General features: G+C 42.3%; 1 protein-coding gene across 2 annotated transcripts in view; it reads right to left on the reverse strand.

The window, feature by feature from the left end:
• Positions 1-12,085, reverse strand: part of ABCB7 (ATP binding cassette subfamily B member 7) — a 202,958-nt gene that overhangs the window by 49,170 nt on the left and 141,703 nt on the right. The window lies entirely within an intron of this gene.

Consider the following 12,085-nt stretch of genomic DNA (forward strand, 5'->3'; position numbering starts at 1 on the left):
TCCTGGGCTGAGAAAGCCCTGTTCCAGGACTCTCCTTTGTCCTGTATTGGCGCCTCTTACCCTTGTGCCAGAGGGACCCTCTTCTTACAATCCAATTGCCCATAGCTGTTGCCTAAGCTCTCTGTTTATGCTGAGGTTGAAGCCTCATGGTGGCTGGTACCATGGATCTGTCTCTGGCCCAATGGCGTAAGCTGGGCCCTCTCTAGAGAAGAAACCTGAGTTCCCTATGATCAATGCCAGAGCCCCGCCAGCAGGCGAGGGAATCCAAAGGCAGTTGCTGGGCATGGAGGCCAGAGGGACATAGGCTACCAAGGAGACAGAACTGAACCTCACATCACCCTACTTGGCCCAGAGATGGCTGGTAGTCAACGACGGGTAAGACTCCACAGGGTGGGGCAACCTAAGACAGGCACAGTCGGGGGCCAGTAGGAGAAAACTTGGGGTGCAACAAAGGTGGGGCACAGACCCCCCTCCCCAATGGTGCAGGGGCTTGAACACTCGGCCCTTCTGAGGAAGGTCTCCTGTCCCCATGGCTGCTTCCTGCTTCCCATGCCCAGCTCAGATCGGGACCCAGGTAAAGACAGAGACTGGCTGACAGCAGCTGCCCTCTCACTGCAACAGGACTTGTTTCCCATTTCTACCTTGGACCACAGGGAAAGGGGCAGCTGAAGGAAAGGGCTGTGTCAGGATGCTGCATTCTTCCCTTTCTTCTCCCTCTTTTTTCTAAACACTTCCATGCCTTGTAGTTCTTTTGCTTTCTCTTCTTTTTCTACTACCCTCCATTTTCCATATCAGCTGGATCCAGAGGGCACAGCTTACTCCTCCTCGGACATCGACACCACCATCAACCACGGCCCTGATGGACCCTTTGATGCAGCCCTTCAACTTGCTGACGCTTCGGGAAGGCTGTCGCCAGTGACGCTGCCCGCTAGCCAGACCAACAAAGACAACCAAACCAACAACTTGAGGACAGCTGAAATCCCTTGACTGAAGAGGCTGGCAACCTTCTACAGGAATGGGGCTCCTTCTGTGCTCCATCCACTATGTTTATAGCTATGCTCACTATCATTGCTTGCCACTCTTCTTCCGAGACTTAAATGGCCCAATCTGAGAGGTGGCCACTGATTTGCATGCGTGATCATTTAAAAAATAAAAAAGGGGGAATTTGCCGGAGGCCGGTCCATCCTTGCTGCTTGACACAGTTGCTGCAGGAAAGAAACATCTGCACAGCATATGTTTCAAGGGACCTGGCGTATATAGCATACTGTTCTTAATATGTTTGCTCCCCTTAGCGCTGTGTGTTTTAACCAAGGTCACCTCTCCAAGAAAGGTTGTTTCCCCAGGTAGGAATTTTTCCCTGAAGTCAGGGAGGGGATGCCTCTCCTAGAAAGGTTGTTTCCCCAGGTAGGAATTTTTCCCTGAAGTCAGGGAGGGGATGAAACTCCTTAACTAAGTGCCAGGCGGGTAGTTAATCACTACAAACAATCATGCTTAAGCTACATAATCTTTACTCCCTGGAATGGAGATAAGAAACGCCCTAACCTTTGTAATAGAAATTGACAGGATTAAAATCAACTGGGATAAATACGGATGTAACAAGACAATAAACAGCAGAACTTCGCTGGAGATCCAGACCAGAACTTGGCTGGAGATCCTGGCTGGAGATCCTGGCTAGGCTGCTGATCAACTGAACACTGTCTCCGTGTCCTTCCTTCTTCGCCGACTCCGTCTACACCTTTGGGAACCCCTGGACCTGCTGGGGTTGGACCCCAGCAGGGTCCCAGAGCTGGGAAAAGAAGTCCCCATAGGTAGTAAGAATTATGGGATGTAAAAACCAGTGCAGATTGGGGCTCAGTGACACAGAGGCTGCTGGAGACCCAGCTGTTCCTCTTTAAAGGCCAACACAATGAAATGAACTTACAAGGGCCTGCTTCCTCTGAGCTCCAGTGCCAGGGAGAGGCTATGGGCAACACAGACACATATGAGGAGGAACTGAATTGTCTGGCATGGGGCAGGAACTCAGGGGCAGCTTTCTCCTAGAGGGAGGTACTCACAGGGATCATTGTTCCTATACTGGGACCTCCTGGGTCGCAGGGCTGACTGGCAGCCATTTCTGTTTGCTCTACCCTGGTGATTCCCTAAGACCCCGACTCATCTAATTTACAATGCCACCCAAGCTGTGTACAGAGGCTTTGGCATATGAATGGCCTGTCCTCGCTCAGGGTAAAATATATCCAGCAAGCTGAAGCTAGTTCTAGGAGACCCAAACCTATCAATAAAAGCCCCAAGACCCGGCACCAGCACCAGCATGCCTTGCTTCAAGCTGGTCCTCACCTGGGCACTTCCAAACCTGATACAAAGGGGAGGAGTCTGCAGATCTCTCTGTAGCTCCTGCTTGGAGGCCCCAGGCAGTGGCTGACTTTGCACCTCCCTGGAGACCCAAGAGCCAGTGTACCCAGTGGTCAGTGTCAGACCATACCAGGTTACAATTCTACACATCCATAAGCGACACACTCAAGGGGCATATTCAGTGAGCACCAAGGGCCCACTGAAGCAAGTACTGCTCCATAGGGGTGTCTCCTGCACAGCAGCTCTCCCACTGTAGTTGCAGTTGGTCCTCACAGCGAATTGGCCTGTAGGTCAATTCCTCTAAGTAACACCAACAGCAATCAAGTCTCAACTACAATAAGACTGTGCTCACATCCCACAAAGGGGTACACCTAGAGCTCCCACTTCAGGTGACTGGGGAGGCTCAGCCACTGAGCCCTATAGAACACCTACTTCACAAGGCCACTCTACCAACTCAAGGGGACATAACAGCTCTACCCAATACATAGAAACAAACACAGGGAAGCAGCCTAAATGTGGAAACAAAGAAACATGTCACAAATGAAAGAAATGGATGAAATCAAACTACTGGATATAGAATTCAAAATCATGGTTATAAGGTTACTCAAGAATCTTCTAGAAACCTCCAAAAAATGGAAAAGGACCAGTCAGAAATTAAGCATACACTGACTGAAATAAAGGATAATATACAGCAGCGGTTCTCAACCTGTGGGTCGCGACCTCTTTGGGGGTCAAACGACCCTTTCACAGGGGTTGCCTAAGACCATCGGAAAATACATATATAATTACATATTGTTTTTGTGATTAATCACTATGCTTTAATTATGTTCAATTTATAACAATGAAAATACATCCTGCATATCAGATATTTACATTACGGTTCATAATAGTAGCAAAATTACAGTTACAAAGTAGCAACGAAAATAATTTTATGGTTGGGGGTCACCACAACATGAGGAACTGTATTAAAGGGTCGCGGCATTAGGAAGGTTGAGAACCACTGATATACACGGATACAACAGTAGAGAATTCTGAGGAAGCAAAAAATACCCAACCAGAAGAGCAAAAAGAAAATAGAATCCAAAAATATGAAGATAGTGTAAGGAGCCTCTGGGACAACTTCAAGCGTACCAACATCCGAATTATGATGGTGCCAGAAGAAGAGAGAGAGCAAGATATTGAAAACCTATTTGAAGAAATAATGACAGAAAACTTCCCCTACCTGGTGAAAGAAATAGACTTACGTGTCCAGGAAGCACATACGGTCCCAAACAAGAGGAACCCAAAGAGGACCACACAAAGACACATCATCATTAAAATGCCAAGGGTTAAAGACAAAGAGAGAATCTTATAAAGCAGCAAAAGAAAAGCAGTTAGTGACCTACAAAGGAATGCTCATATGACTGCCAACTGATTTCTCAACAGAAACTATGCAGGCGGGAAGGGAGTGGCAAAAAATATTTAAAGTCATGAATAGCAAGGACCTACAACCAAGATTATTCTACCCAGCAAAGCTATCATTTAGAATTGAAGATCAGATAAAGAGCTTCACAGACCAGAAAAAGTTAATGGAGTTCATCAGCACCAAACCAGTATTGTATGAAATGGTGAAGTGTATTCTTTAAGAACAGGAAGAAGAAAAAGAAAAAGATAAAAAATATGAACAAGAAAATGGCAACAAATACATATCTATCAACAATTGAACCTAAAAATAAACATAAACAAATAAGAAATCTAATAACAGAATAAACTGGTTAATAAAATAGAATTGGAGGCATGGAAATAGAACAGATTAATGATTCTCAGAGAGAAGGGGGTGGGAAGAGATTAAACAAAAATCTTATATGCATATATGCATTCTCTATGGACAGAGACATTAGGGTGGCGAAGGCCAGGGTTGGGCAAGAACCAGGTGGAGAGGGACAGTGGGGGGGGGGAGGGGGGGAGCAGGGACATCTGTAATAATGTCAACAATAAAGATTAAAAAAATTGTACACCTGAAAAAAACATTAATTTCTTTTACAGTAGCCTCTGACAATTAAGGGATATGTAACTACTGCTGCCAAAAAGGACCTAACAGATATGTAAAGGAATAAAGAGTTTGTTTTTTTTTAACCTATCTCTACTGTCCCAAAAGGATCAGAAGAGAAAACATAAAGGACAAAAGCAGTAAAGGTAGATTTGATTAGCAAGGCAAGACAAGAACAATACTGGCCAAAGCACTTAGTTAATTTGTAAAAACCATTCATCTCTTCCAGAAAAACAGAGATAATGGGAACATTTTCTAACTCATTCTATGAGGCCAGCATCACACTAATACCAAAATGAGACAAAGACATTACACGACAGGAAAACTATTAATCTCTATCTCTCATGAAATAAGTTTTTAAAATTCTCACCAAATCAAATCTAATAATGCATAAAAATAATTACACAACATGACTAAGTGGATTTCATTTTAGGCATGCATGGCCGGTTTAACATTTGAAAATCAATTAGTAATGCGCTGCATAACATTTCAGTCAACGATGGATAGCACATATGACAATGGTCCTGTAACATTATAATTGAACTGAAAAATTCCTACTGCCTAGAGACATCATAACACAATAGAGCAAAGACTGCAAAATCAACAAGGCTGTGATAGAGATGATAAACTTTAACCTAGTCTGTGGATGATGGCATTGAGGAACTCCTAGAGGTACAGATGAGGAGTTGTAGGAATAGGAACAGGAATGCAGAGCTGAAGAAGAGGCAAGAGAAAAGGAAACCAGAGAAGGAATAGAAGGGCCCCCAAAGAAAATTCACAATGAAGGGTTTGGCAACATGCTCCTTAAAAAGTTTGAAAATACAGAACCCGATTATGAAAGGTTTTCATCAAAAGGTTGGAATGTTCATGGTGCATTATCTGTTTACAAGTAAATCTATGATGAAAAAACAAATAAATCAAGCAAACCACCATGGATATATTCCTGAAGAGTGACACCTCCTCTAAATGAGCCTCAGGGAGTTCCTTCAGGAGGTGTTCCAGAAGGCACCATTAGCATAGAAGATGACAGTTCCATGTGTGTTACTGCCCCTGAAGACCTTCCAGTGAGATAAGATGTGGAAGTAGAAGACAGTGATACTGATGACACTGATCCCATGTCAGCCTAAGCTAATGTGTGTGCTTATGTCTTTTTATCAAAAAAGTACATATGAAACATAGAATAAAGATATAAAGAAAATATTTTTGTATAGCTATACTATGTGTCTGTTTAAATTAAATTTATTGGGGTAAAATTGGTAAATAATATTACATAAATTTCAGGTAGGTAACTTTATAATACAACATCTGTGAACTATTGTGAGTTCACTACCTAAAGCCTAGTCTTCTGTCACCATATATCTGAGCCCTTTTATATTTTTCCTCCTCTACCCCTATTCCCCTTTCCCTCTGGTAAACACCATTCTGTTGTATCTTTGAGTTTGCTTTTTGTTGCTTTATTGTTTTAAATCTCACATATGAGTGAAATCATACTGTTCTTGTACTTTTCTATCAGATAAATTTCACTTAGCATAACACTCTCAAGATCCATCCATGTTGTTGCAAAAGGCAGTATTTCATCTTGATGGCTGAGATGTATTCCACTGTATAGTATGTACCACATCTTCTTAATACAATAATCAGTAGAAGGACATTTAGGCTGTTTTCATGTTTTGGCTATTGTGAATAATGCTGAAATGAATATATAGGTGCAAATATCTCTGTGAATTAGTGTGTTCAAATTTTTTGGGTAGATGCCCAGAAAAGGGAATTCTGAATTTTATCAGAAACCTCCATACTATTTTCCATAACGGCGGAACCAATTTACATTCATACTGGAGGTGTGTGAGAGATCCCTTTTATCCACACCCTCTCTAACACTTATTATTTCTAATAGGCATGAGGTTGTATTTCATTGTGGTTTTGATTTGCATGTCCCTTATGATGAGCATCTTTTCATATAGCTGTTGGCCACCTGTAGGTCTTCAATGGAAGAGCTCTAAACATTTTTAATCAGATTTTTTTGTTGTTGTTGAGATGTATGAGTTCTTTATATATCTACTTATTGGAAGTATTGTTTGCAGATACCTTTTCTCTAACTTGGTTGGTTGTTTTTTGTTGTTGTTTTGTTTTGTTGATGGTTTCTTTAGCTGTGCAGAAGCATTTTAGTTTAATGTATTCATTTATTTATTTTTGCTTTTACTTTCCTTGCCTTTGGAGGCAACTTCACAAAAATCCCTATTAGACCAAGATCCATAAGTTTAGTGCTTATTTTTCCTTCTAAGTATTTTATTGTTTGAGGTCTGATTTCCAAGTCTTTATTTTCCGCTATATTTCTGTATGGTGTCAGTTAGCAGTCTATTTTCATTCCTTCACATGTGGCTTTCCAGTTTTCCCAGAACAATTTATTGAAGATGTTCCTGTCTACATTGTATATTTTTAGCTCCTTTGATGAAAATTAGTTGCCCATATATGTGTGGGTTTATTTCAGAGCTCTCAATACTGTTCCATTGGTCTATGTATCTGTTTTTTCCTGCCAATATCACATTGTTTGGATTAAGCAGCTCTGTAGTATTGTCTGAAGTCAAGGAGTGTGATGCCTTGTTCACCTTTGTTTTTATTTTCATCAGGATTGCTTTGGCTATTCAGTATATTTTGTGGTTCCATAGAAATTTGGGGAAATTTTGTACCATTTCTGATAAAATGCCATCGGGATTTTGATGGGAATAGCATTAAATCTGTACATTGCTTTAAGTAATATGGCCATTTATACAATGTTAATTATTCTGATCCATGAATAATTCCATTTATTTGTGTTTTCAACAGTGTCTTGTACTTTCTAGTATACACGTCTTCCACTTCCACTGTTATTTCTTTTTGTTGAAAATTGTATATGGAATTTATCTTTCTAAAGATAAATGGAATTTATCTTTCTAATATACAGAAACAGAACACATTTTTGTAGATTAATGACTTTTATTTTTTCTTTTATTGTATGATTGCTCTGACTAGAACTTCCAATACTATGTTGAATAATAGTAGTAAGAGTGGGCAAGCTGTTTTCCTCCTGATATTAGAGGAAAAGCTTTCAGTTTTATCACCATGGAGTATAATACTGGCTGATTATTTATCATATGTGGCCTTTACTAGGTTGAGGTACTTTCTTTCTATATACACTTTGCCATATGTTTTAATAAAAAATGGATACTGTTTCTTGCCAAATAATTTTTCTACATCTATTGATATAATCATATGATTTTTATCTCTTATTTTGTTAAAGTCGGGTATCACTGATTGATTTGTGAATGATGAACGGAACCTGTGCTCTTGAAATAAATCCCACTGATCATGACATATAATCCTTTTAATATAGTGTTGTGAGTGAGATTTGTGGGGTAGAGAAAATGGCGGCTGAATAGGAAGACCTGTCGTGCACCTTATCCCGGGCCAAACTGGAAAAGCAACTAAAGTAGAAAACATCCACCCAGAATTAACAAAGCTGAGAAGACAATTTACAACAAGGAAGGGCAGAGGACGCAGGGAGAACAGTAGGAATGGGGATCTGGGCTGGAGAGGGACAGTCAGCCAGCAGACCGAGATGGTGAGGAGGAAGCTGCGTTGCACCAAAGCCAGGTCCCTTGGCGACAGGCATAACATCCAACTGTGGAAAGGAAAAGCCACATGCCTGCTTTGGCCAGGGAATCTGGACCTAAGACCACTGCAGCAAAAAGGCAGCACTTAGAAAGGCTGCTGGAGGAACACAGGTTAGGGGGAGAGAAACCCACCGTATCATGGTTGTTTTGTCTTTGCTTCTATTCCCTAAACCCAGAACATAGGACTTTTCAATTGCAAACACTCATTCGAGGCTTTGACACAAAGAGAGAGGCACAAACTTCAGGTGCCTGAGGAGAGGCTGGGGGGTAAGCAGGGCAGGGATATGTGGCCTGGAGTCCGGTATTGGGACATTCTTAAGCTTCCAAACCTAAGCGGCCATTTCTCCCTTGAAGAGCCAGCCCCTCAGAGTAGCCTCAAGGCAGGTAATACAGACTGCCACACCCTGCCAGCTTTTTGAACTACACAAAGGAAACAAAGGCAGAGGCTAAATTTAAAGGTCTGCATAGGCCCAAAGAGCCCCTTGGAAGAGGGGTCATCTGCCCCACTATTCTGGGAACCAGACTGACAAAAACTCCAAGTTGCTAGCCAACCCCATTGGTCTCCATACAACAATCTCTGACCAACCAGGGCTAGAGTAATGTTTTGAGTCACTTGTGGAGAAGTAAGAAGCTCTGGGTCAGGAAAAAACACCCATCTTACTTCCTGAAAGTGAAACAGCACCAACCCCACCTAAAGCCCTGTCAGAAACAGACTCTTGAGTGATTAAGACTGACAGCTGGAAGACAGGCAAAGGGGGCAGATTGGCCCCACCTTCTTGCAGCCAAAGCCTGTGGAGACAGACACAAGCAGAGGACCTTGAGGATCAGTTGGAGATTCAAGCAGGGTGCTAAATGCTAAAAGACAGTGCCTGACAGTGGCCAGCACCTAAATACCTAACAGGAAGCCCAGAATTAGCAGACAGAAGAGTGGGGTACTAAACCAGTTCCCATTGGTCAATGAAATTTAGATGAAGTGAACACTTCACTTTTTTATTTTTAAACTAGAGGCCCAGTGCACAAAATTTGTGCAGGGGTTGTGGGGGTCCCCTCAACCTGGCCTGTACCCTCTCCAATCTGGGACCCCTGGGGGATGTCCCTGTGGGATCTGGCCTAAACCAGCAGTTGGACATCCCTCTAGCAATCCAGGATTACTGGCTCCTACCCTCTCACCTGCCTGCCTGCCTGATCGCCCCTAACCACTCTGCCTGCCTGCCTGTTTGCCCCTAACCACTCTTCCCTGCTGGCCTGATGGCCCCTAACTGCCTCTGCCTCAGCCCCCGCCATGGTGGCTTTGTCCAAAAGGATGTCGGAAGGATGTCTGAAGGATGTCTGGTCTAATTAGCATATTACAATTTTATTAGTATAGATTTCTATTAAATTTTTTTTTATTTTCTTTAATTTTTTTAATTAAATCTTTATTGTTCAGATTATTACATTTGTTCCTCTTTTTTCCCCCCCATAACTACCCTCCTCCCAGTTCCCGCCCCACCCTCCGCCCTCACTCCCCACCCACTGTCCTCATCCATAGGTGCACGATTTTTGTCTAGTCTCTTCCCGCATCTCCCACACCTTTTCCCCCCAAGAATAGTCAGTCCATTCCCTTTCTATGTCCCTGATTCTATAATAACCACCAGTTCATTCTGTTCATCAGATTATTTATTCACTTGATTCTTAGATTCACTTGTTGATAGATGCATATTTGTTCTTCATAATTTGTACCTTTACCTTTTTCTTCCTCTTCCTTTTCTTAAAGGATACCTTTCAGCATTTCATATAATACTGGTTTGGTGGTGATGAACTCCTTTAGCTTTTTCTTATCTGTGAAGCTCTTTATCTGACCTTCAATTCTGAATGATAGCTTTGCTGGATAAAGTAATCTTGGTTGTAGGTTCTTGGCATTCATCACTTTGAATATTTCTTGCCACCCCCTTCTGGCCTGCAAAGTTTCTGTTGAGAAATCAGCTGACAGTCGTATGGGTACTCCCTTGTAGGTAACTGAGTTTCTTTCTCTTGCTGCTTTTAAGATTCTCTCTTTGTCTTTTGCTCTTGGCATTTTAATTATGATGTGTCTTGATGTGGTCCTCTTTGGATTCCTTTTGTTTCGGGTTCTCTGCACTTCCTGGAGTTGTAAGTCTATTTCTTTCACCAGGTAGGGGAAGTTTTCTGTCATTATTTCTTCAAATAGGTTTTCAATATCTTGCTCTCTCTCATCTTCTGGCACCCCTATAATTCTGATGTTGGTACGCTTGAAGCTGTCCCAGAGGCTCCTTACACTATCTTCGTATTTTTGGATTCTTTTTTCATTTTGCTTTTCTGGTTGGGTGTTTTTTGCTTCTTCACATTTCAATTCTTTGACTTGATTCTTGCGCTCCTCTGGCCTGCTGTTGGGTGTCTGTATAATATTCTTTATTTCAGTCAGTGTATGCTTAATTTCTACTTGGTTCTTTATCACAACATCGAGGATCTCATTAGATTTCTTGAGGATCTCACTACATTTATTGGCAGTTTTTAGAAAATTATTGAAAGACCTTAAAAGTGTGGTTTTGAGCTATCTTCAATTTCTGACATCTGCGTCCTGTTTCTTTGTCTCCGCATTTTTTTATGTTTTCTTGGTGCACCCCCTAGTGGTCTTTATGCGCAGTCTTGTTGTAGTTAAGCCTAGATTGTTGTAGGTAATACTGGCAGGGATTTGACCTCCAGGCCAACTGGCTGTGAGAATCAGCTGTGTCTGCAGTGAGAAAATTTCTGTCCTCTAGGGAGGTGCTAATCTAGCCTTTGCCTGAGGCTATCTTGCCGGAGTCCAACCCCAGCAGGTCCAGGGGTCCCCAAAGGTGTGGATGGAGTTGGCGAAGAAGGAATGACACAGAGACAGTGTTCAGTTGATCAGCAGCCTAGCCAGGTTCTCTAGTCAGGTTTTCCAGCCAGGTTCTGGTCTGGATCTCCAGCGAAGTTCTGCTTAGGATCTCCAGCCAGGTTCTGTGTCCATGTTCTCTTGCTAGGTTCTCCAGGTTCTCCAGCCAGGTTCTGTAGCCATGTTCCCTCGCTAGGTTCTCCACCCAGGTTCTGTCCAGGTTCTCCAGCCAGGTTCAGTCACCAGGTTCTAGTCAGGTTCTCTTGCCAATTTCTGTAGTCAGGTTCAGTCCAGGATCTTTTGCCATGTTCTCTCAATCTAAGTTTTGTGTTCTAAGTCCTGTGTTCTAAGTTCTGTGTTCTAAGTTCTGTCTTCTCCTGGTTCTGTCTTCTCAGTTCTGTGTTCTAAGTTCTGGGTCTTGCTGTCTTGTTGCATCTGTATTTATACCAGTTGATTCAATCCTATCAATCTCTATTACAAAGGTTAGGGCGTTTCTTATCTTCATTCCAGGGAGTAAAGATTATGTAGCTTAAGCACGATTGTTCGTAGTTAAAGTGATTAATTACCCGCCTGGCACTTAGTTAAGAGGTTTTATTCCCTCCCTAACTTCAGGGGAAAATCCCTACCTGGGGAAACAACCTTTCTCAGAGAGGAGACCTTGGTTAAAACACATAGTGCCAAGAAGGTGAGCAAACATATTAAGAACAATATGCCAGGTCCCTTGAAACAGCAAGGATGGACCAGCTCCCGGCAAATTCCCCCTTTTTTATTTTTTAAAAGCAGGCATTAAAAAGAAAAACCCCAAATGCTCTCTTGTATCCATTTTAAGAGTAGGATTGGCGCTTTCCGCTATTACCTGAGTCCTGATCTATCACTCCAGAGAGAGCTTGCCAATCCTGCACTTTCCCAGGGTGGATAAGGCTCCTTGGGCCTACCTCCTCTCATGCCTTTCCATTTACCTTTCCTTCCTCAGAAAAGCATGGACATACTTCTTGTATAAAACGTTCTGTCTGACTGGGAGTAACCTTAATTCCTCTGCTAGCAAGCATATGTGTCAAAAGATCAATACAGAGTCTTATTTCTTTAGACTCAGTATGGCACATCTTCTTAATCTAAAGATCAATACAGAGTCTTCTTTCTTTGGACTCAGTATGGCACATCTTCTCAATCTAAGTTCTGTACTATCCACCTTCTTACCCTACTTAT

The sequence above is a fragment of the Myotis myotis genome, unplaced genomic scaffold (assembly GCF_014108235.1).
Source record: "Myotis myotis isolate mMyoMyo1 unplaced genomic scaffold, mMyoMyo1.p scaffold_m19_p_4, whole genome shotgun sequence".
NCBI lineage: Eukaryota > Metazoa > Chordata > Mammalia > Chiroptera > Vespertilionidae > Myotis > Myotis myotis.